A 21,399-nucleotide genomic window follows, 5' to 3' on the forward strand; every position below is an offset into this window, starting at 1 on the left:
AAATGAGGTTTTCTGCTGGATTAAAAAATGACAGAAAAATAAATTTCTCTGCACTAGTTCCCTGTCAATCTCTCAAGGTCAACTGCCTCATCACTGGTCAATATCATTGGTCATTCTATCACATGGTCAAAATGACATTCCCTGTTGTTCAGCAGACATGGTCCTCGTCCCAGAGCACAGAAGCCCACGAGCCAGCAGGAAGTGGGCACACGCAAGATCCAAGTGTGGGGTGGAAGGACAGCAAGAGCCATGGGGACAGTCACAGACCCCAGATTTCTGTGTCTGGGAGAAGACTTAAAGATCATGCCAGAACAAAACTCACCATGTTTCCCGAGCCTCCTGAGATATGAGAAAAGCTATGGTTCACTCCAGTTAGGGAATGGACAGACTCCTGGTATGGGAAGGCCTTCTTCTTCATTTCAAATGACACATTTTAGAGGAAGAGGGAATTTTTCTACTGGGTACACATGAAGCAGGGAAAAGAACCCTGAAAAGCTTAAGTGGCTGAGCAAGGCAACCCAGCTAGTTAGTGCGCGAGAGAACTAGAACCGGGGCTTCTCTCCCCCACGCCATGTACCCAGCATCCTTTCGCAGGAGGAAACTGAGATGATGAAGGTGTTCTATTGCTCATGTGATTACCTGTCTTTCTCTCTTCCTCCTCACCCCACCCCCCACCCTGCCACCCCCGCCACCCACGCCTGGCCCAAGCGGCTACACCCAGCACACAGCAAACACCCTGGACCTGCTCGGTGCTGCCAGCCCCCTTCTCACCCACGTGCCCCCATCTAATGTCTGTGCCTTGGTAACCCTTTCTGATCCTGCTTGGTCATCTCTTCCTCGTCCAGCTCAGGATGCCAGACACCGAGCGGCAGGACTAGCTAGGATGCCCTGCAGCCACACCATGCCGAGAACACCAGAGTGGCCCTGGGAGCGCTGGCCATCAAGGACGCTGCCCCGAGGATCACGCACTGGCACACACACGTCCTGTGTTCCCTGAACATGTGTGAAAAATCCAGAAGCATGTTTGTGCTCTGTCGGGAGGAGAAATACAAACGCATTGACTAAGTGTCACGGACTGCTCACCAGAGGAGGGTTGAGGCCGTCAATCACGTCAACTGGCTGAAGTGCTCCCCCAGGAAATCTTGCCACCGGGCAGGTGAGAACATGAAGGGCTTCATGGCCCCAACTGAGAACGATCCCTCTGTCCTCTAAAATGGGTGATTTAACACACTCAAATGCAGAGCTCTGGAACCAAATAAAACCCCTACAAGTTGTAATTGCCCTAGAAAGAGTTGCGAGAACCAGTGAGCTCAATGTTAGCTTTTAAAGAAATTACAACTGATAATAAAAAACTCTTCAATTAAAGTTGAGCTGATTTTTAAAAATGATTTATCTTCAGTCTGCCTTCTGTGACATAGGGGTCTCTGCAGAGGACTTCAGGAGGATGGGATGTGCCAAGGTGATGCTTTCTGAACGCTACAACCCTGGAGAGAAGGAGGGTGGGTGCAAAGGAAAAGACGAGCTTGCCCAGGTTCACTCTCCCAGACTTCTCCACGGGGCCCCTCGGAAGCCAAAAACTAGACCGGGATATTCCTGGGAACCAGGGTTTGGCCTGGGACCGAGCAGGAAGAAACCTGTACAAGAGCCAGAAACTGTTGTCTTGGGTCACTAAGACCAAGAGAATTATATTTATTATAGATTCAACTAGAACGGCATGAATAAAAGACAAGAGAAAAAAAACATGAAATCCAAAGCAATAAGTTCCACCAAGGGATTTTGGAGGTAGAAGAAACTACGACATCAGAGCAAGAATCACTGAAGCCTTACTCAAAACCCCTGCTCCCTCCCCAGGAAACAGGCTTACCTTGCAATAAGACACTGAATTTTACACATAAAATTTTAATATGGATGTGAAGGAAGAGGGAATTGGCTGGGGTTTTCCATCGAGGAGCCAGAAGAGAAGGACAATGTGGCTAAGAAGAGTTGGACTGAAATTGAGATGTCAAATGTCTTCTGTCCTCAAATTCATGGGCTCTTGTGTGACAGTGCTATACTGAATTGAAATAAACATCCTACCAGGAACCCTCACTTTTCAAAATATATGATGAAGATATTCCAAAACTACCCTACACTCAAGCTCATGTTGGTAAACTATGATCTCTTATACCACCACGAATTCTTCCACCTGCCATCTGAGAGCCATTTTGGAAAGGAAATGGGTAGACACCACAAATCATGCAAAAGAGAATAAAAGGAAAAGGAAAGAACAGAGTCACAACCCCTTCCACCTGTCCTGGTATAGGGAACATTTTTAGAGTCCTTTTTTAGAGATTTCCACAAAAGTTTAATTCAAAATTCCAAGCTTGCTTTGCACTCCAAGTTCATTCTCCAAGACACTAAAAAAAATAAAAATAAAAAATAAAAATCCACAATAAACTATAATCTCGGTTGCTAGGAAACACCTGCTTATAAGGGTAACATCCCAACCCAAACTTCTGGGTACCTAGGTATACTCATGTCTACCTGCACGTGATAAATCCTGTCCTCACCAAATTTTCTCAGTTTCTTGTTATTTCCCAGGCTGTCCAACCTGGAGGAAACAGGGAACCCAAAGCTAGCAGTAGGGTCGCTAGCCTCTGTGACCTTTCCCACCCCCTCTGCTCATTTCCCAGGCCTTGAGTGGGTCAACCCCCTGTTTGCTGGATCCTCTCTCTCCCTCCGAGGTGGCACAGGCCACATGCCCAGAGTCCCATCCTTGGAACCTGTCTGATGAGGAGCAGGAGGAGGGACTGGGGCGAAGGAGGCAAGTGAGGGTGGCACAGGGCAAGCCAGCCAGCCAAGAACATGCTTTCCCTGCAGAAGAGAGGAGATGTTTTCATTTGGAGAAGGAGGGAGAATAATTTGTTCCTGACCCAGCTAATTAGAATACCCTCAATTGGGATCACAATGTATTTAATTAAATTCACTGTAATATACGAAGAATCCACCAAGGCACAAATCCCAGTGGTGCACTCAATAAAGGAGCTGCCTTCTTTCAGAGTTCTTGCTCTCCTCGCCAGGCAGGAAATTCTTCTCCCACGCAAATCCTGAATTCCCCAACCCTCTCCGCCTCTGTCACAGAGCTCTCCTATCGTGAAGGGGGGGACCTAGGTTTTGATTTCCTTTCTCCACTTTGCTTTACTCTGTGCTCCCAATTCCGAACGGTTCTCCTTTGTCAGGTCAAGAGTGTGGTTTAAAAGAGAAAACAAAACAACAATGTCGACTGGGGTTAGTGTGGTATGACGCACGCCACCCCAGGACCCAAAGACAACTGGCCGTTGAGAGCCCACGTGGCAGGGTTTTGTTTCAGTTCAATTGTAAATGTCCACAACATGCAAGACACTATGCACACACACACACACACACACATGTGCACACACATAGAATATGCCCAACCTTTGGGGCTGAACCTGCAGGTGACTCAGGCAGTGACAGCCATGACTCAGGGGATATGAGGATGGCATCCCTTTGGCCTGAGTACCCTTTTGAGAATAAGCCACTCATAGCACTGAAAATCACCAGGGCCTCTTGGCTCACTCAAGAAAAATCAGTATCTTCCCACAAACTACTAACAAGGGAAGTATGGCCAACCAACCAACCAAGAAAGAAGGATCAGCCCAGCTAAACAGAGAAGAGCGGCAACTCAGATCCACCCAACTCACTTGCTCCGGCCTCTCCCCGTAACCTTGAATCTGTGTAAGCTTTTCCTTGACCGTCCCCCAGTCTCACTGGCTGGTTTTAAAAGCACGTGCAAAAGACTGGGTTATACGAACCGCTGAGGTGCGGTCTTTTCACTGAAAGGAACTTCCATGCTTGGCAACAGGATTTACTTTCTGAAATCTCAGAGAAGTACGACGACCTGCAGGAAGGAAATAAGTATCCAGTTTGGCTTAAATGGAAGCAGAAGTCCAACCATCTCCAACTCCTCCAAGTCACCATGCGCAGCAGATAACAGACTGTCCCCACCTGGAGCAATGAGGGCCTTGGACTGGCACATGTTAGGTAGTCAGCGCCTACTGCTGGCAGGGAACGCTGCTGGGCTCACTCATGTTGGTCAAAGAGACCTTTTCTCACACCTCTTTCTAATCTTGTCACAGCTATTCACCTCTTAAAATGCTCCCCCCATCTCCATTTAGCTAGAAGAGGATACTCCTGTCCTCCTGATGTGGAAACATCTAATGTCCCAAATCTGTCTCTGTGACTTCCCTCTGAGGTCTGATTCGGGGAGAATAACTCAGAGAAGCCCTTGCTGCAGTAAGAGGCACCTCGGAGAAAGCGCCGGGCATAGAAAGCTGAGTGCAAAAAGCAAATTAATAATTTAAAAAGAAAGGGAGGAAGAGAGGCCGGGCCGCACTACTTCGTGGGATTCTACCCCATTAGTATGTTGTGCTCGTTCACCCTGGCCAAACACTGAAAGTCAAAGAGAAGAAAAGAGGGCTCTTGTTAGAAAATAATTCATCGTGAAAATCAAAAAAATGTGTTCCTGTTACTTGTTTCCCAGGAAAACTAACCAACTTCTGTCAGAGAACATTGATTGCTATAAATCTGGAGGGGCCCCGGCTCCCTCCTCCTCCCCAACAATAGGAAACTTCTAACATCTGGTTCTTCATGCATGGAATGCAAAATATTGATCAGGTTTTGTCAAAGCCTCCCCTTTAAAGCAGAAATGGACAAAGTACATTCTGACACACACACACACTCACACACAATTCACAAATGAAGTTTCCCCGGGGAACAGCACCTGTTACCATAAACACACCTACCCTCTCTGTTCCCAGTGCAATCCCAGACAGCAAATGGGCTGCCCCAGGGGATGCCCGATGCCTCCTGCTGAGCAGAGAAGAAACGTCATGGATGGGATGTCCCAGAAGGCCCCAGACACGTGTCAGGGCCCTGAAAGGCGCCCAGGCAAAGCAGGTGCAACCCTCTTCAGTCCACAAAGCTGGGGGTCCCACGATGGAAGAGTCTCCGGGGAGGGAGAGACTGCTAACCACAGCGCACCAAGGGCTTCGGCTCCTCCCTCGGGGAGAGGACTGTAAATCTCACTAAACCATCTGGTGGAAAGGCACGGGAAGAGGATGGGGGTCCAGGGTTGGTCTGCTAACTCCCCGATGGCGTCAGATGGGCTAACGCAGCTCAGAGTGGGTGTCCACTCACCGCCGTCAGCACGCACAGGGTGCACGGCTGACCACATGCCTACACGAACTTTCTCGTTCTCTCATCACGGGCCCAGGAGGTGGGCAGCGTTTGGCTCCCATCCTTGCAGGAACCCAAAGCTCAAAAAGGTCATGTGACTCGCCCAAGGTCTCACAGAGCACGGGAGAACCAGGACCGAAACCTGGGACTTGAGCCCAAGTCCCCACCCACCAAACTACACTGTGCTGACCGCAGGGGCGTTCTGGAAACATCTGACTCCCCACACACCAGGCATCCACCTTGAAGGCCTAAAATAAAAAAAAAATCTTTTCAGGTGCAATGCAACCAGGGGTGGGGATGGTTAATTTTCTAATCAGTGAGATTATAATTCCCAATTTAGTATCACATTTTTAGGAAGACACCTGGAAGGTCAGCCTAAATATATATGTATATTCTGTTTAATGTGGGCTTTTCATCTGCTCATGCCCTCGTCCTTGACACATGCTAATTTAGTCCTATTTCACTGTAGGGTCCCTGCAGACACCATCAGATATAAGCCCCAACCATGATTTATAAGAAAAAAGTGAAAGGAAGTAAAAATGTTCCCTTAGATCAATCCATTTGGGTTGCTCTGACCTATTTTTCACTTTCTAGGCCAGAACTCCTTATGCCCTGAACACGCCACGACTGATCGCTCTTAGGATCCAAGCTCCAAGGCCAAAATTCACACTTCCCATTCCCGTATCGTTTCCCTTATATGAATGATATTTCCCAATTCACAAGTCTCAATATTAGGGGCCCTGAGAATTAAATTCTAGAAAGAAAATTACAGTCTAAATCTATAACTAGCTATAGGTTGTATCTGCCTTGGCTTTTAATCTTTTCTGGAAAAATACAAATATGGACCCTCATGGAATGTTGATGCCTTCACACAATAGATTTCCCTTCCCTCTGTCAGGAAAACTAATGAAAGGAGTTACTGTTTCCACGTGGGAAGGAAGTTGATCAGGCACGTAGGGGTCCCTCCTCGAGGAAGGGGCACATGAGAGTGTAACGTCACAAGCAAAATAAGGGTTAGTTTCCACAGTGGTCGAATGCGTGTGCACAGAACTCAGAAGATGAGGGGAGAATGGTGGGAAGGAAACCAACAAAGTGGGTCCCCCCCAAGGCTAACCTCAAACTGACCACCCGCCAGAAATTACCTAGAGCTCCCAGGATCTGAAAATTACCTGCTTTGCTAGGATGGTGTGTTAGCAACAGTAACTTTCTTCATTCCTAAGACGTACTTCCTCCTTAGCGCTGCTTTCTAGCTCTCACAAATTTAAGTTCCCATACAAAAACAAAGGCCGCCCTACACATGACTCAAGCTGCGCTCATTCAACTCTATGGTTTCAGGGGACTCTGGATTAAAACAGACGTGTGGAAAACCCTTGCACTGAACCTCACTAGCTGTGCTACCTCGGGCAAGTCACACACACCATTGGGCCTCAGTTTCCTCCTGTGCAACACTGGGACAATAATAGAAGCTCTTCATATCACCGCCGGGAGGATTCAAGGGGATCATTCATATAAAATGCTTAATACAGTGCACCTGATACACAGTCAGCCTTCATAATAAATGAGGCCATTATTATTATTACTACCATTATTTTTCAAATGACTTAACCTTCAGGATTAGGGATGGAAACAACCAAACCCTGTCTCTCCCCAGGTCCCAAAGAGGAATGCCTGGTTGCCAGGAAAGAAACTGTGATCTACAGGGATTCATGACACGGACAGGGACGTTGAGCACACACAGGAACAACTTCTTCCTTATGACAGGTGCTCAATTTTTATTTTAAGTCACTTGGCCAAAGTCACGCCGCTGGTGCAGCCAAAGTCAGGATCCAAACCCCAGGCCTGTGCCCTTGCCACAAAATCACACCTGTTTACTAAATCTCTCTGCCCCTGAGGGCACCGATATAAGCAAAATCAAGGACCATGTTCTCTATCACATCTGCTGACATCCCAGCCGAGGACCAGGGAAGGGACAGCTCAGCTGCCATGGTTGGTAGACACTTTCCGGATTCCCCAAGTCCACTCTGAAGAATTTGCTTAGTTGTATCTCCAGCTCCATGACAGTCACCACGGCCAGAAAAAATACTTACCTGGTGGTCAAAACAGGTGCATGACCTCATCTGTAAAATGGAGATATTTATACTTGCCCTGTCTTCTTCAGGGGCAATGTTTAAAACCATATGAGAAAACACAGGAAAACCCTTCAGAAGGACTCCCCAAATATTAGACACAGTTATGGTCTCTCTACTGTCAGCGTAGATCTTGCTTTGTCACTTGTGACGGGCAGGCATGACCCCGTGAGCTGGGCAGCTGATGATGCAGCCGGTGTTCCAGCTCAGAGGTTCTCTACCTTGAGTGCGCATCAGCAGCACCTGGAGGGGACATGTCATGCCACAGGTCGCAGGGCCTGTCCCAGGGTTTCTGATCCAGCAGGTCTGGAGTGTGGCCCAGGAATTTGCATTTCTAACAATCTCCCAGGTGATGCTGACTCTGCTCGTCTGGGGCCCCCCTCTGAGATCTGCTGCTCTGGCTCAGGTGGCAGCTGCCATGAAAAAGAGACCCAAGTCACAATACATGGAGATGTTCTGCTGTGGGGACAAAAACCTCTAAGACCTAAAAATCTCTGCACTTGCCTTTCCCCGATGAGTATTTTAGATTTTAGCAAAGTGCACTCGATAAATCATGCACTGCCTGCACACAAGAATTCACCTCCTTAATGAAAAAGTCACCTGGAAGCAGCTGCCCGCTACTGGCCTGCTCCAGATACTTCATAAAAGTCAGAACTGGCTCCATTCATCTTCCTCTCCCCTTTCACACCTGCGCTGTGAGATTTCCCGGGGCGGCAGCGCTGCAAGTGTGACGACTCTCTGTGGCAAAGCACGAGGCGTCATTTTCTCCTCCCCTGCTCTGCTGCCTGCACCTGCCCAGATGTCTTGCTGGAACCGAGCCCGTGGAAGAACGTCAACCAAAGTTAAGAAAAATAAAATAGTCTTTAAAATTCCTCCCACACTCTTCAACTTTCTGGTTGCTGAGGCTGAGAGCATGAATTTGGGGCTCAAGCCTAGGGCCTTCTCTTGAGCTCCCACAATTTGCTGACAAATACCCTCATCACCTCCATGATGAGAGAAAACAACAGGGTAGCCGGCGTGACACAGGCAGGGGACATGGGACACCCACCTCTTTGTCATGAGAGGTGCTTGATTTCTTATGGTTTTCCCTTAAAATGGAAAATGGGAAAGTGACAGACCAGGGCAGAAAAATTCCCTCTAAACAAATGCCTCTGGCCTCGAACCTTTGGGCTGCTGCAGACATTTCACCCTTTCTCCTTAAATGCCATGTGTTTTGCTGAGGGTTGGAAGAGACAGTTACACTCGTGGGAGGGGAAGAAGGGACCAAGGGAGTGAAAAGAGAAAACTGCCTCTTCGAGGAAGCAGAGCTGAGTCTGCGTCCAGAGACCAGGAGACGGCCGTGTGCGGAGCGGACAGCCACGTGGCCAGGGGGACACAGTTTTGCGAACGATGACACGGCTACTTTCTCTGCTCTGCTTTTCGGTTCCCCCATAAATAACCCAGACAAACGCCCCATGCACTGGCTTTTGCTCTCCTTCCCTCCCTTTTTAAGTCTCATTAAAAGCCGATATTGTTCGGCCTCAAGATGGAGGGCTCAGCATGGATTTTACTGAACGTTAAATCAACCAGCAAGCGCAGCCAGCAAACTCTGTGGCACTTTAACTTTAAATAATGCAATAATTATTGAATTTCCTTTTTATAACTGAAGTGCTGGAATGTAAACAATGGGGCTGTAATTGCAGGAAGGGGGATCAATAGAGGCAATCGTTTCCAACCATGTTAATTGTAAATACAATTGCTCCAAGATGTCAGCCTTGTTCTTCTTGCTCCCAGAATCATCCTAACGGATGACAGAGTCCAACTTTCCCATTACAGCTGTTCGTTCCTTTAAGAGGTTCTCAATCAGGTCTGATCAATCTGTCAAGATAATGCATGGAGTAAGTAAGACTCTTCCAAACACAGGCTCCCAATCAATAGCCCGGACCAGCTTAATGAGGTGGGGCTAAGGCCCAGAGGGAGGTAACAGCCCCCAGCTTGCGCCTAGGTTTGGCAGGCTGGCTTCCTTGCATGGCCCTGATAAACAGATCAGCCCTTAATGAGGACATTAGTTATGCATGCTTCAGCAAGCAGCAAGGCACCCGTCCCTTGGGACAGACGGACAGAAAACAAAATAGATTAACAGAAAACAATATGGTGCCAAATTAGGTCTAACTGAAGACTTTTCCCTCCTTCTCCTGCTTCCCTTAATTGTCCTGCAGAGTGGACGACGTCCATTAATCATCCAACAGCACCCCTTGAGTGAGAGGATCTCTGGGTGTCTGCTGACCTCCCCGAGCTGTCCCCAAACGGGAGCACCCTCATTTCCTCGATGCCATTTCCAGATCACAGGGCAGCAGAAGGGGCTCTCCAGCAGGACAGGAGGACAAAGCTGAAGCTGGAGTCCAACAGCCACACAGGCTGGCCAGGGACTGAAGATGGACAAGAATGAACTGCCACCTTGACGAAGCTGCCCGAGTTTCTGAGACCAAGTCTTGGTCCTGAGAACAGCTGCTCCCTCACTGATGAAGAGGCGGGAAGTCAAGAGTCTTGAACACGCACTGCACATGGCCCAGCGCCTGCACGGGCACTGCAGAAATCGGACTTCTCACAAGGGTCTGCAGAGCCACCCCCCCTTCCTCCGAGGTCACAGTGCGCCTTCCCGTCTGTGCCTGCTGTGGTAGGCTGGGAAAGGTGCCCACCGTGGAAGTCCTTGAGAAAGGGCCACGCTCAAGGAAGGTCCCACCGAGAATCCAGCAGTTCCACTCCCAGATGGGGAGCAGGGGTTCTCAAAGCAGGGCCTCTGGACAAACAGCATGGTGACATGCACACCTTGGCGCCCCGTGCAGATCTATACAAACTCGAGGATGGAGCCCAGAAATCTGGGTTTCAAAAAGCCCTCCAGGTGATTCTGATGCAGGCTTGTTTGGTCACCACTGTCTCACAGGGTGAGTTAGACAAGGCAGGCTTCTTGCAGGAGTGACCCTCTAGTTTGTCACCGAGAGTTGGCCAACTAGTCCTTTCTGGATCAGAAAGAGTCCAATGCTCAAGATATATCTAGAAAACTGTATTTTCACTGTGGTTTGGCTCAGAGCGGTGACTGTTTATTCTAGCCCACCACCCATCGGCTCCAGAATACAAGGCCTCTGGCAGTTAATAAAACCCAAAGAACACAGAGGCCCGTGTGAAAACTCCATTTTATTAGTTGGAAAAGATCACACACTGGATCACACTACTGAATTTCAGAAGTTAACAGTCTCACTGTGACTGAAGTAAAATGAGAATAACTGGGTCTTTTTAAAGGTTGGGCGGGGGGGGGGGGGGGCGGCGCAGTGATCAACAGACTAAAAGAAAATACATAGACAAGAAGATCAGATTCCTCCACTATGCAAAGGCCCAGCACGCTAGCTGCTCCTTCTCCAAAGCCTTCCCACTCCCAGGCTCAGCCCCGCCCGCCTCTGGGCCCCTGGCCTGCTGGAAGCAGCTTCTATGCCGCACTGATCACACCGTGTTGCAAACCACCCTCGCGCCCCTGCCACACCGCCAACAGCATCTCACAAGCTGGGACCAGGTCATGTCTTCCGATCCTCAGTTCTCAAGTTCTCATCCCAGCTCCTGCTCCATAGAACGGGTACTTAAAAATTGCTGGCTAAAAATCAGAACAAATGAGGAAAGTCCTCTAATGCTCCATCATCACTCTGTAGCTTGCCATTCAAGACCTACAAAATCTAGTCCACATTGAGTTCCCTCATCTTTGATTCCAATCCCCTACTGCACTGCACCCCCCACAGGAGCTGAGACTCGTGGCAGTTCCCAACTTACCCACTGACTCTTTCTGTTCTCAGCGCCTTTTCCTGCTGGGAAACGCTCCCAAACAACTCCTACCCAAGCCGAAACGCACTAGGTGGTCCCTACCAGCGCCCACCATGAATCGTTCTTTTGTGCTGTGCTTGACTTCTGCACGGGGCTGTCCACTCCTTGATGACTGAGATGGGAGGTCGGGGACTGAAGAGAATAAATATGTTAGCTAATATTTACTGCTTGTTTAAATAAGATTTAATGACAGGAGACAATTACTATAAATGGCTGTACTTAGTGACTTCATTTTTTTAGTGTGTGGATCACAAAAGGGCTTCCCCTCTCCTGCTCCAAATCAGCCAAAATGTCCCTCAGTCAGAGGACAACTTCGTTGGTCATCTTCATTCTATCCCTCCTTCTTCCCTACATATCTATGTTATCAACACAGGTCTAATATCACCAGTTCTTTTACTATTAGACTGGCAAATAGGTGCAAGACTCGGATATACTGAGAAACATCTAGAACACTGAGAAAAATCAGCAAAGACAGGGAGAGGGAGCAGGCTCCACAGATGTCTCTCAGGGGGAGTAACTTAAGCTGTCAAAGCTCTGTGTGGCTGCCAGTGTCCACCACATATACCTTTATAGATAAAAATAACTGAGTCCATATTCTAGTTCTAAACCTAAAATGTGTACTGAAGCCGAGAGAGTGGTGTGAAGGTGCTCATACACATGAATGAAGGTGGCCAAGTGGGTTTTCCTGGAACACAAGGATGAACAGTGTGACGTTTCCAGCTTTGATGAGCCAGAATGAGGATATCATCATCTTCTTCTTTTGTTTTTACATACACATCTATAATTTTATTTTCTTCCCTAATTTCCTGTCCTCCTATCTGACTACTGCTGAGAACTGCTGTTGTCTGCATCCTCCTCCTTTTTTTTTTTGAGACAGGGTCTTGCTCTGTCCCCCAGGCAGTGGCATCATCATAGCTCACTGCAGCTTCAAACTCCTGGGCTCAAGAGGTCCTCCTGTCTTAGTGTCTCAAGTAGCAAGGACTACAAATGCACACCACCACGCCCAGCTAATTTTTCTATTTTTTTTTTACAGAGACAGGGTCTTGCTCTTGTTCAGGCTGATCTTGAACTTCTGGCCTCAAGTGACCCTCCCATCTTGGCCTCCCACAGTGCTGGGATTACAGGTGTGAGCCACCATCCCTGGCCCTGGGTCCCCAATTCTTATTTCCTAGAAAATGTCCATCTGGCTAAGTCACTCACCTTCATCTATTTTCAAATTCTAGAACTCATGGGGAAGGGACCCTCTCCCCATTGGCTCAGAAGTTGAATGTTCAGCTGTGCCTCTTTTCCTTTCCAGCTGATGCCCAAACTCTGGGGTCCCCAGCCTTCTGACTAGCTGGCCAGCCCGCATTACAAGAGATCCCTTCCCAAGAACGTCCAAGCAACCTGGTCCAAAGATGCCACCTCTCGGTTAAGCTCTCAAGCTCCCAATGGAATGAGGCTATGAGGCCAGTCAGTGAAATTTTTTAAAACTTATTTTCAAGTGGTGAAATACAGGTAAGTTTTTCATCAGCTAGCCCACACTGACCAAAACATCTTCTCTTTGCAGTGAAGAAGTTCCTGTTCTAGCAGACCCACTCAACAGTGAGGAGACAGGAAGAAGTTACGGGAGGAGACCTGCCAGGGAGGGGTGTGATACACCACCAATTACATTTGGACAGACGATGATTTGCAAAACCTACTGGAGAACCATGAGGCATCTTCTGCAGTAAATTCACATTTCAAAAAATTGCATCTAAAAATGAGCACCTGTGAAAAATTTATTTGAGCGAAATGATGGGGATTGGGGAAAAGCACAGGAGGTCAGAGGAAGGAAGGAAGGACCAGAGAGAGGACTGCTCAGGTCCTGCCAGCTGTGAGGCATTAGGATGCTGTGGCACATGTTATGCATGGCTACACTACCTATGTGACAGGTGCATGGTGACGTGGGACACAAACCTGGCTGTACTTCTTCCTGGTGCTACAGTGCGAAGATACAGCCAATGGCTCATCATCACACCAATCGGCAGCTGATGCCTTTTTGTAATCTCAAATCCAACAGCCTCCTCTGCGAGTATAGATAGGGTCTGTGGATGCTTTTTATTAATAGGTATTTTAAACACTTAAGTCTTAAATCTTTCAATGACCTTTCTAGATTACTATATAATGACATAAGGCCAGAGGAAGCAATGCCACTCCCAGTTTCCGGCAGCACCTGTATTTTCACAGTGGTCTTTCTTCCAGCTCTGGTTCCTCATGCCCTGTTTGTCTATCTATCTTCCTGCTTCTCATTTCCTTGCACTTTAGTCTCGCAAAAATGAGAGAAGTTGTTAATCTTCTCTAAAAATCATCATCATTATTCTCTGCACATAAGAAAGGTTCTCTGCTATAGGGTCTCATCACCCACTTGTACCCTACACCACCCTTGTCTCCAGCCAGCTCTACTGACTCTGTCCCACCTTTATTTGGGGGTGTGGGGGTGTGTGCACATGCACGTGTGCTGGTTCACGCCTTGCCCTCCCATGCACACTCTCAGTCCAGCACCTCCAAATTCTACCTTCCATTCTAAGCACCCCACCTCCCATCCCTTCTCCTCCAAATGCCAGGTGCTGAGCTCTCAGCATGTCTTTTGGCACTGCCATCCTGCATACCAGCTAGTGGCTTTGTATATGTGGCATACTCCCCAATGAGACTGGAAGGTTCCTGAAGGCAGGAACGGTGTGCCCTACCTGGCGCTTGACATACAGGAGCCAGGTCATCCTGCAGCAAGAACCCGGGAAGGGGACCAAGGAGCCATGCAGAGGGGGGGGGACTCTGCCACCAAGCTGTCTCCTGAGCTGGAGAAGGAGGAACACCACCACCACGAGACAGGGGGGCCGGGAAGCTTGCATGAGGAGATCAATATGAATGCACTTCACAATTGGGAAAGCAAAATTAAAAGCAAATAGTTGTTCAGGTGGTGAGAATGGGTTGAAAAGGGAACTTCAAGACTCAGAAAGCCTCCCCCGCCACCTGATTTCATCGGGGTGCTAGGACTGACTGCACAAAGACGAATTAATTACTTGATTGCCCGTTCACTTACCTCGCTAATGAAATCATCGCGTTTTTCTGGGGAAGAACCTGTTAGGAGGACTGGCTTGCCTCTGGGTGTACGTCCCGCTGGTGCCAGCTGCATTCCCCAGCGCCAACATGACTCATGAGATGACACAAATTGCCACCGGGCTTTGTTATTACGTGACCTTCAGCAAGTTACTCTTCCATCCCTGCTTCAGTGCTAAAATCTGGATGGCAACACTAAGAACCTATTTCATGGCATTATCATGAGGAATGATGATGGAGCATTGCTCGTAATGACTGGGAAGCACTTTGTCTTTGTAGAGAGCTATATTACTTAACATTTAGAATAATACCCACTGTTTCAGGTTGAGAAAGCATTCAGATTTTAGCTAAACTGAAGGCTGAACACATCCACTAATGAGCAGTGTCCTTCCCATAGAAACGTTGAAAGCGACTCGGTCTACTGAATAAAATGACTAGCAGTACATTAGCAAGAAGCTGATGTGGGTTTAGTTACCATGAAACCAGGGTCATCGCATTCAACATCTAATAAGCAAATTCTTAAGATCACAGAAATAAGCCAGAGCCAACCGAGCTGACGACAGTTGTATTTTTAAGAATGGTTTGGCTAGAATAATGTCTTCTTAGCCCACAATTTTCCCCAGAATTCCTAAAAATACAGCCTCTTAGAAGACACATTTCTATCATTTAGACCAGTGGTCAGCAAACTATTTTTGTAAATATTCAGACAGTAAATATCATAGGCTTTGAGGGCCATACCATCTCTGTCACTATTACTCAACACTGCCATCACAGCACTAAAGCAGTAATGGATATGGAAAAGAACAGGTGTGGCTCTGTTCCAATAAAACTTTATTTACAACCATGCAGAGTATCACCTGCCTGCTCTCAATGAAGAGGGGAGAAAACACACGCTCTCATTCACACACAGAGTCTCTCACATACACACACTTTGTCAAGCAAAGTATCTCTCTTACAACTGTCAAAACTCAGTGTTAGCCAGGCTTGCAAACTTCATATAAAAATAAGCTGTTCCAAACTGAAGATCAACACGTATTCAAGAACCATTTAATTGTGAATTGTGAAATAACCTAAGAACAATTAAAGTTCACCCCTTGTTCTCATGCTTTCAAACATAAGAACTTTCCCCTAACTGTGCTCAGTTACATGGCACTGGTTCTCAAGTTCTGCATCTCGTTCTATAACCAGGGTAAGTAATGCCATGTGAATAAGAGTTAAGGCAATACATTCATTCAGAGGTTAACAACATCTGCAATTGATTCTACTTGTTAACTAACCTAATGGTGGAATTACTAACAACAAAAAAAATGCGACCTTCTATTCTTTGCCTTCTAGTAGCTGAAAACAATCCCATTTTCAATAGCCAGGAAGCAAAAGCAATGAGAAGGTGACAAATTAGGTCACTATCATCCCTGCATATCTCCCGACACACCATGCTCTTACTTCCTAAGTTTCTCTTAAAGGCAGAATGCTGGGAATGATCCTGACATCCAAGAATGAGTGGTCAGAAAGTCTGGATTTAGGAAAATAAAATATTTAATTTCTCAATAACACCATCTTTCATATATATAGTCCCGTATGGATTTCAAAAGGTTTGGCTGTTAAACAGTTCAACTGATTCTCACAATCACCGTGTGACATCATGCAGTGGGTGGAGGGTGGAGTAGGGGGGAGGGGTGTGATTTTCTTCACTGTTTAATGGACAGAGGAGAGAGTCAATCCAGAGACAGCAAATTAGCGGTGGCAGGGAAGCCAGTAGGTTCCAGTTGTATAACCCGGGGGAGTTTTTAAAAATTCTTAATTAATGATGAACATTTAAAAATCTGCCAATTTCCCATGCAATTACAATTTCCTGCCTCTTTAAAAATAAAAAAAGGAATATCTGGCTGTACGGGCTCCACATTCCCTCATGTCAACAATTATCTAGACAAGATGAGGCAGGCGGCCTCCAGCCCAGCACCAGTCACGTATTGTGGTACCCATGTGGCCTTGCAGGCATGTGGGTTTGCAACCCCTGGATTGCACCGTACAGAAAAGAGAACGTGGCTTGCAGGTGGCGGTCATGGAAGTCAACTCGAGGTGCAGTCCTGGTCCAGCTTTTGTCACACCATGCCATGCCACCCCGGGAACAATCCAGCATTAAGGTCCCCCTGAAAAGCATCATGCTTCTGCTTGAGTCACACACTGGCAAACAGAAGGCGAAAAGCTAAGCTCTGCCAGTAAGGGAGTATGTGGCTTCAACTTCATTCTGCCACAGGAGTTAGTATTTGTTAATTGGTAAAAAAGGTAAAATTAATGAGGATATTAGCATAGCTATTTAAAAACAGCTCCATGTTTCCCCCATTGTAACACATGGAACGATCAGGAAGTAATTGAGGGAAAAGGACACTGTCAATTCTCAATTATCTGCATGAATGAAGCGCTCAGTGACACGGATAATCCAAGTCATTTACATTTGGATTTAGAAAGTAACATCTTTTTCCTTCAGAAAACTTACCTTCCTAATTATAGCTTGCTGCACGCAATGGAGAAACCAGTTCACCTTCTCCGTCAGAGGAGACAGTGCCGGGGAAGGTATGGAAACTGCTAGGGGGCTTCAGACCTGCCATGACCACCCAAGGCAGACAAAGGAGATCATGAACAGCGGTTGGCCAGTACAGCAGCCATGAGCCACATGTGACTATTTAAATGACTTTAAATAAAACTAAAAGTCCAGCCGCCACCCCCCTCCCCCGCCCCCATCGCACTAGCCACATTTCAAGTGCTCCATAGCCACGTGGGACTGGTGGCTACCATGTGGACAACCGCTTTCTGTGGTTTCTATCAGCACAGAAAGTTCTAGTAGACAGCACTGAATTCTAGATCAATGATAACGTCTGGTAACCTGGATAAAGAAGAAAGCTGGGGGCAGGCAGGGGGGCAGGGGGAATGCAGGGGACACTACGCTGCCACTTTAGAAACAAAAGGGAATTGTAACACCGGACTCTCTCAGCTAGTTTAATTTCAAGCCCAGTAACGTCACCTCTGTCTAGGGAATAACATAAAAAATAAGCATTCCATTCTAAGTAAGATGAGGCTTTTTAATTAACAAAGCAGAAATCGAGTGGATAAAAAGCGAGGCAGGAAGACGTGATGTCCGTAAACATTTGCCACGGCTGCCCGTGCCCGGGGTGGCCGCGTCTGCTGGCTGAAGGGCAGAGAAAGGGAAGATCTCGACCCTGCCAGGCTCCGTGCAGGTCGGTGCCTGCTCAGGTGCCGCTGGGAGCAATGTCAGGCCCAGTGTCACTTAACATCCTCATTAATTATCTTGAAAGGAGAGGGTTAGTAAACAGCAAGTTAATTAAATTCTCAGATGATGCTAATTTGGGAGGCTTTAGAAAGACTGGCAAGGGCAGTGGCAATATAAATGGGACCTGGATGGGTTAGAGGTATGAGTGGAAAATAAAATTAAGCCCTGGCTAAACAAACACCACTTAAAATAAGTCCCTTGGAAGAGCCAAACTATGTCCCAAAAAGAAATTTATTTGGAAAATGTACTAAGGCTGAAAGGTTTGAAACTTCTAAGGCGTATAATCAGAACGGGAGTGAAAAAAAAAGGGGGCATTTTAAGACATTTACTAAAAATGTTTACATGTACTTAGTGGTCTGGGAGGAACACCAACACTTAGTTGCTGTCTCTGGGAGGTGTGACCGGAGAGAATGGCAACAGGGAAGGGGCTTCCACTTTTTACTTCCTGTTCTTCTGATTAAGCGTTTTTAAAACAAGCATGCATTATGGATTTTTTTTTTAACTTTTTAGTTTGAAATAATTTTACATTTACAGAAGAGCTGCGAGGACAGCACAGAGATCCCAAATGCCCTTTACACAGCTTCCTCAATGCTAACATCTCAATATCTGGGACATGGTCAAAACTAAGCAATCAGCATGGGTACAAGACTACAAGCTTTCGTAGACTACAGACTTTACCCGGCTGTCACCTGTTTTCCCACACGTTTGTCTTCTGGCCCAGGATCCAAACCAGGACCCCACATAGCACCGAGGTGTCCTCTCCTTTGTCCCTTCCAATCTGCGACCGTTCCTCCGTCTAGACCTGGACCCTTCTGAAGACGGCTGGCCGGGTGTTTACAGAGCACCCCTCAGTGTGGGTTTGCCTGATGTGTTCTCACAATGAGACTGAAGTTGTGGATTTTTGGAGAGAACACCAATGAGGGGAAGTACCCTTCTCATCTTATCATGTCAGTGGCCACATGACGGTGACATGACTTAGCACTGGTGATGTTGACCTTGATCACTTAGTTAAGGCACTTCTGCAAAGTTTCTCTACCGGCAAAGTACTATTTTTCCCTTTCCACACTTTATTCATTAAAAAGTGAGTCACTAAGTCTAGCCCACACTCAAGGGCGGGGAGAATAAAGCTCTGACTTCTGGTTATTATGTTGTTAAATAAAATAAAAATATCTTTAAAAAGAGGTGGTAACCTCTTTATACAAACAATTGTATCATAATATTAACAGAAACATTTATCCAGAAAGTCACAGAGTTTGTTGTCTTTGTTTTGCACAGTTGGGTTCTCAACAATGGAAATGAAGAAATGCCTAGAGCCACAGAACTCTCACATATTAACATATTAACTCATTTAATCCTCAAGCAGTCTGATGGCAGCAGACGGCACAGCATTACAACAATCCACTCCAAATCACCGCTGGGGAAACGTGGCACCCAGAGGTTAAATCGCTTGCTCACGGTAACGCAGCTATGAAGGGACAGAGGTAGGATTTGCACACAGGACACCCAGCTCTAGAGACTTTGCTGTGTACAGACCTGCCTGTTTTCCTGGCTTCTTGATATACAATTCCGAAATTTCGGGGCAGTCAAAATAGAGCAGCACTGTGGCATTCCCAAAAAAAGTGGCATTCTGAGTGTCAATGCTAAGGAGCCCCAACAAAACTAAGATGCTCTGGGAATTTTTCAATGGAAGACAGTCCTCCCCCATCTCTGTCATGTGGCGAGAGACACGGGACACCTGAGCCGGGCAAGGCACTCCTCACGAACAGACACGCCAGCTGCTCACAGTCCACGGCCCGTGTCTCATCCCCCTCTGCCACACACACAAACCTGGAACTGTCTCCACCAATGATATTTACTCTTCCTACTATTCTGAGGGTTCCCTGTGGCAGGCGCAATAATAAAACAGACATCAATGACCAGACAGAGGGGAGAAACTTGGCCCCTGATGCCCCAGATCTACAACCTGGAAATATCTAGACAGGGGCTTGTTTAATCCCAGCTGTTAAATGTCTGATGTTCTGACGTCAAAAAAAAAGAAAGAAAGAAAGAAAGAAAAACAAGGAAATAAGCTGCTTCTAGAAAAACAAGAAAGCAATGAGGAATGTTTGGGTGAGAACTGCCGCATTCGCCCAAGTAGCCTGTGTTATTCAAAATCCCGGCACTGATCTTCACCAGCATCCTCCGCCACAGAGAAGAGATGAGGAAGGAGTGAGCAGGAAGGAACAAACGCCCCTTTCCTCGATGCCCGCCCCACCCTGCCCTCTCCAAATATTTGGCATTTATTTTCTCCTCCATTTAACACCGCCTTGCTTTGGTCTCCAATTGTTTCCACTGCAAAAATTTGCGTTTAAAATGACACTGATAAAGAACCACATCATAGAAACTGTCTGACACCACATTGATCCCATCCCACAAGTGGGTAGAGAGCAGATTTTCCGTAAACATCTAGAATCACAGAACACAAGAAACAGAAGGCTCTCAGCGTACGTGTCCTGGACCAGCACGGTGGGCCTCTGCTCAGAGGCGTCCACCCACCTAGAACTCAAGAGAAAAACAGAAAGGCCTCCTCTCAAGATGGAATCTCAATGCGAATTTTAAAAGCATATATAATCACTTTATAAAATGCACAGGAGTGTTATCGATAGGTTAATATTTGAGTGCTTACTGTGTGCGGGGCACAGTTTTAAGGCCTGTTCTAAGAATTAACAGAGGTAACCATTTAACATTTCAATGTATTCTTTTCCGCATATTTCAGTGTATCGCCTCAGCCAGAAAAAACAAAATAGCATGGAAGACAGGCACATTTTCTGACTTTTTTTTTTTTTTGAGACAGAGTCTCACTTTGTTGCCCGGGCTAGAGTGAGTCCCGTGGCGTCACCCTAGCTCACAGCAACCTCAAACTCCTGGGCTCAAGCGATCCTCCTGCCTCAGCCTCCCGAGTAGCTGGGACTACAGGCATGCGCCACCATGCCCGGCTAATTTTTTCTATATATACTTTTAGTTAGCCAGATAATTTTTATTTCTATTTTTAGTAGAGACGAGGTCTCGCTCAGGCTGGTCTCGAACTCCTGACCTCAAGCGATCCACCTGCCTCGGCCTCCCAGAGGGCTAGGATTACAGGCGTGAGCCACCGCGCCCGGCCATTTTCTGATTTTTTAATGGCATCAGAAGCTTGAAATGATGAACTGGAATACTGAATGTGGCAAAAATCTAAAATCATTAAGCAGATGTTTGTAACCACTTTGAAAAGAGAGCAGTGAATCACTAGAATGAAATAAAAGTTCACCAAGTACAGAACAAGAGACCAACTTCCTTTTTTCCCGTAACTCGTTCATCTCCTGCTCTTTTCCCCCAAATAAGGTGACTACTGCTGTTACTAACACTGAACTGGCAGATCAGGGGACTATTAAATGTTAATGACATTTCACTTTTGTCTCTCATATCTCTGTGAACAATCTAGAAACAGAGAGATCTGATTATACGATGGCGAAGTGTCTTTGTACTTAGGAATGTTGGCCCAAAGAATGCTGACGGTGAATCAAAGTCCACGTGGAAGAAAACGCCTACAGTAAATATAATGATCTAGTTGGACCTCTCCTATCCAGCATTTCTAACAAGATCGGAATAGAGACAGAAACCATGTCCATCAACCCAACAAAGTTAGTCTAAAAGTCATACAGAGGAATAAACAGGTGACATAATCATTTTTGAAAGATGACTGATGAGAATTATTATAACTGTAATACCAGGCAGTACAAAACTAAAATAATTAAGGCAGTTCTGTACAGACAGGCCCAAGTCAAGGCAAATTAATGAAACAAG

General features: G+C 46.7%; 1 protein-coding gene across 2 annotated transcripts in view; it reads right to left on the reverse strand.

The window, feature by feature from the left end:
• ZFHX3 (zinc finger homeobox 3) overlaps nucleotides 1-21,399 on the reverse strand; it is a 159,359-nt gene that overhangs the window by 99,712 nt on the left and 38,248 nt on the right. The window lies entirely within an intron of this gene.

Source organism: Lemur catta, chromosome 20 (genome assembly GCF_020740605.2).
Source record: "Lemur catta isolate mLemCat1 chromosome 20, mLemCat1.pri, whole genome shotgun sequence".
NCBI classification, from domain to species: domain Eukaryota; kingdom Metazoa; phylum Chordata; class Mammalia; order Primates; family Lemuridae; genus Lemur; species Lemur catta.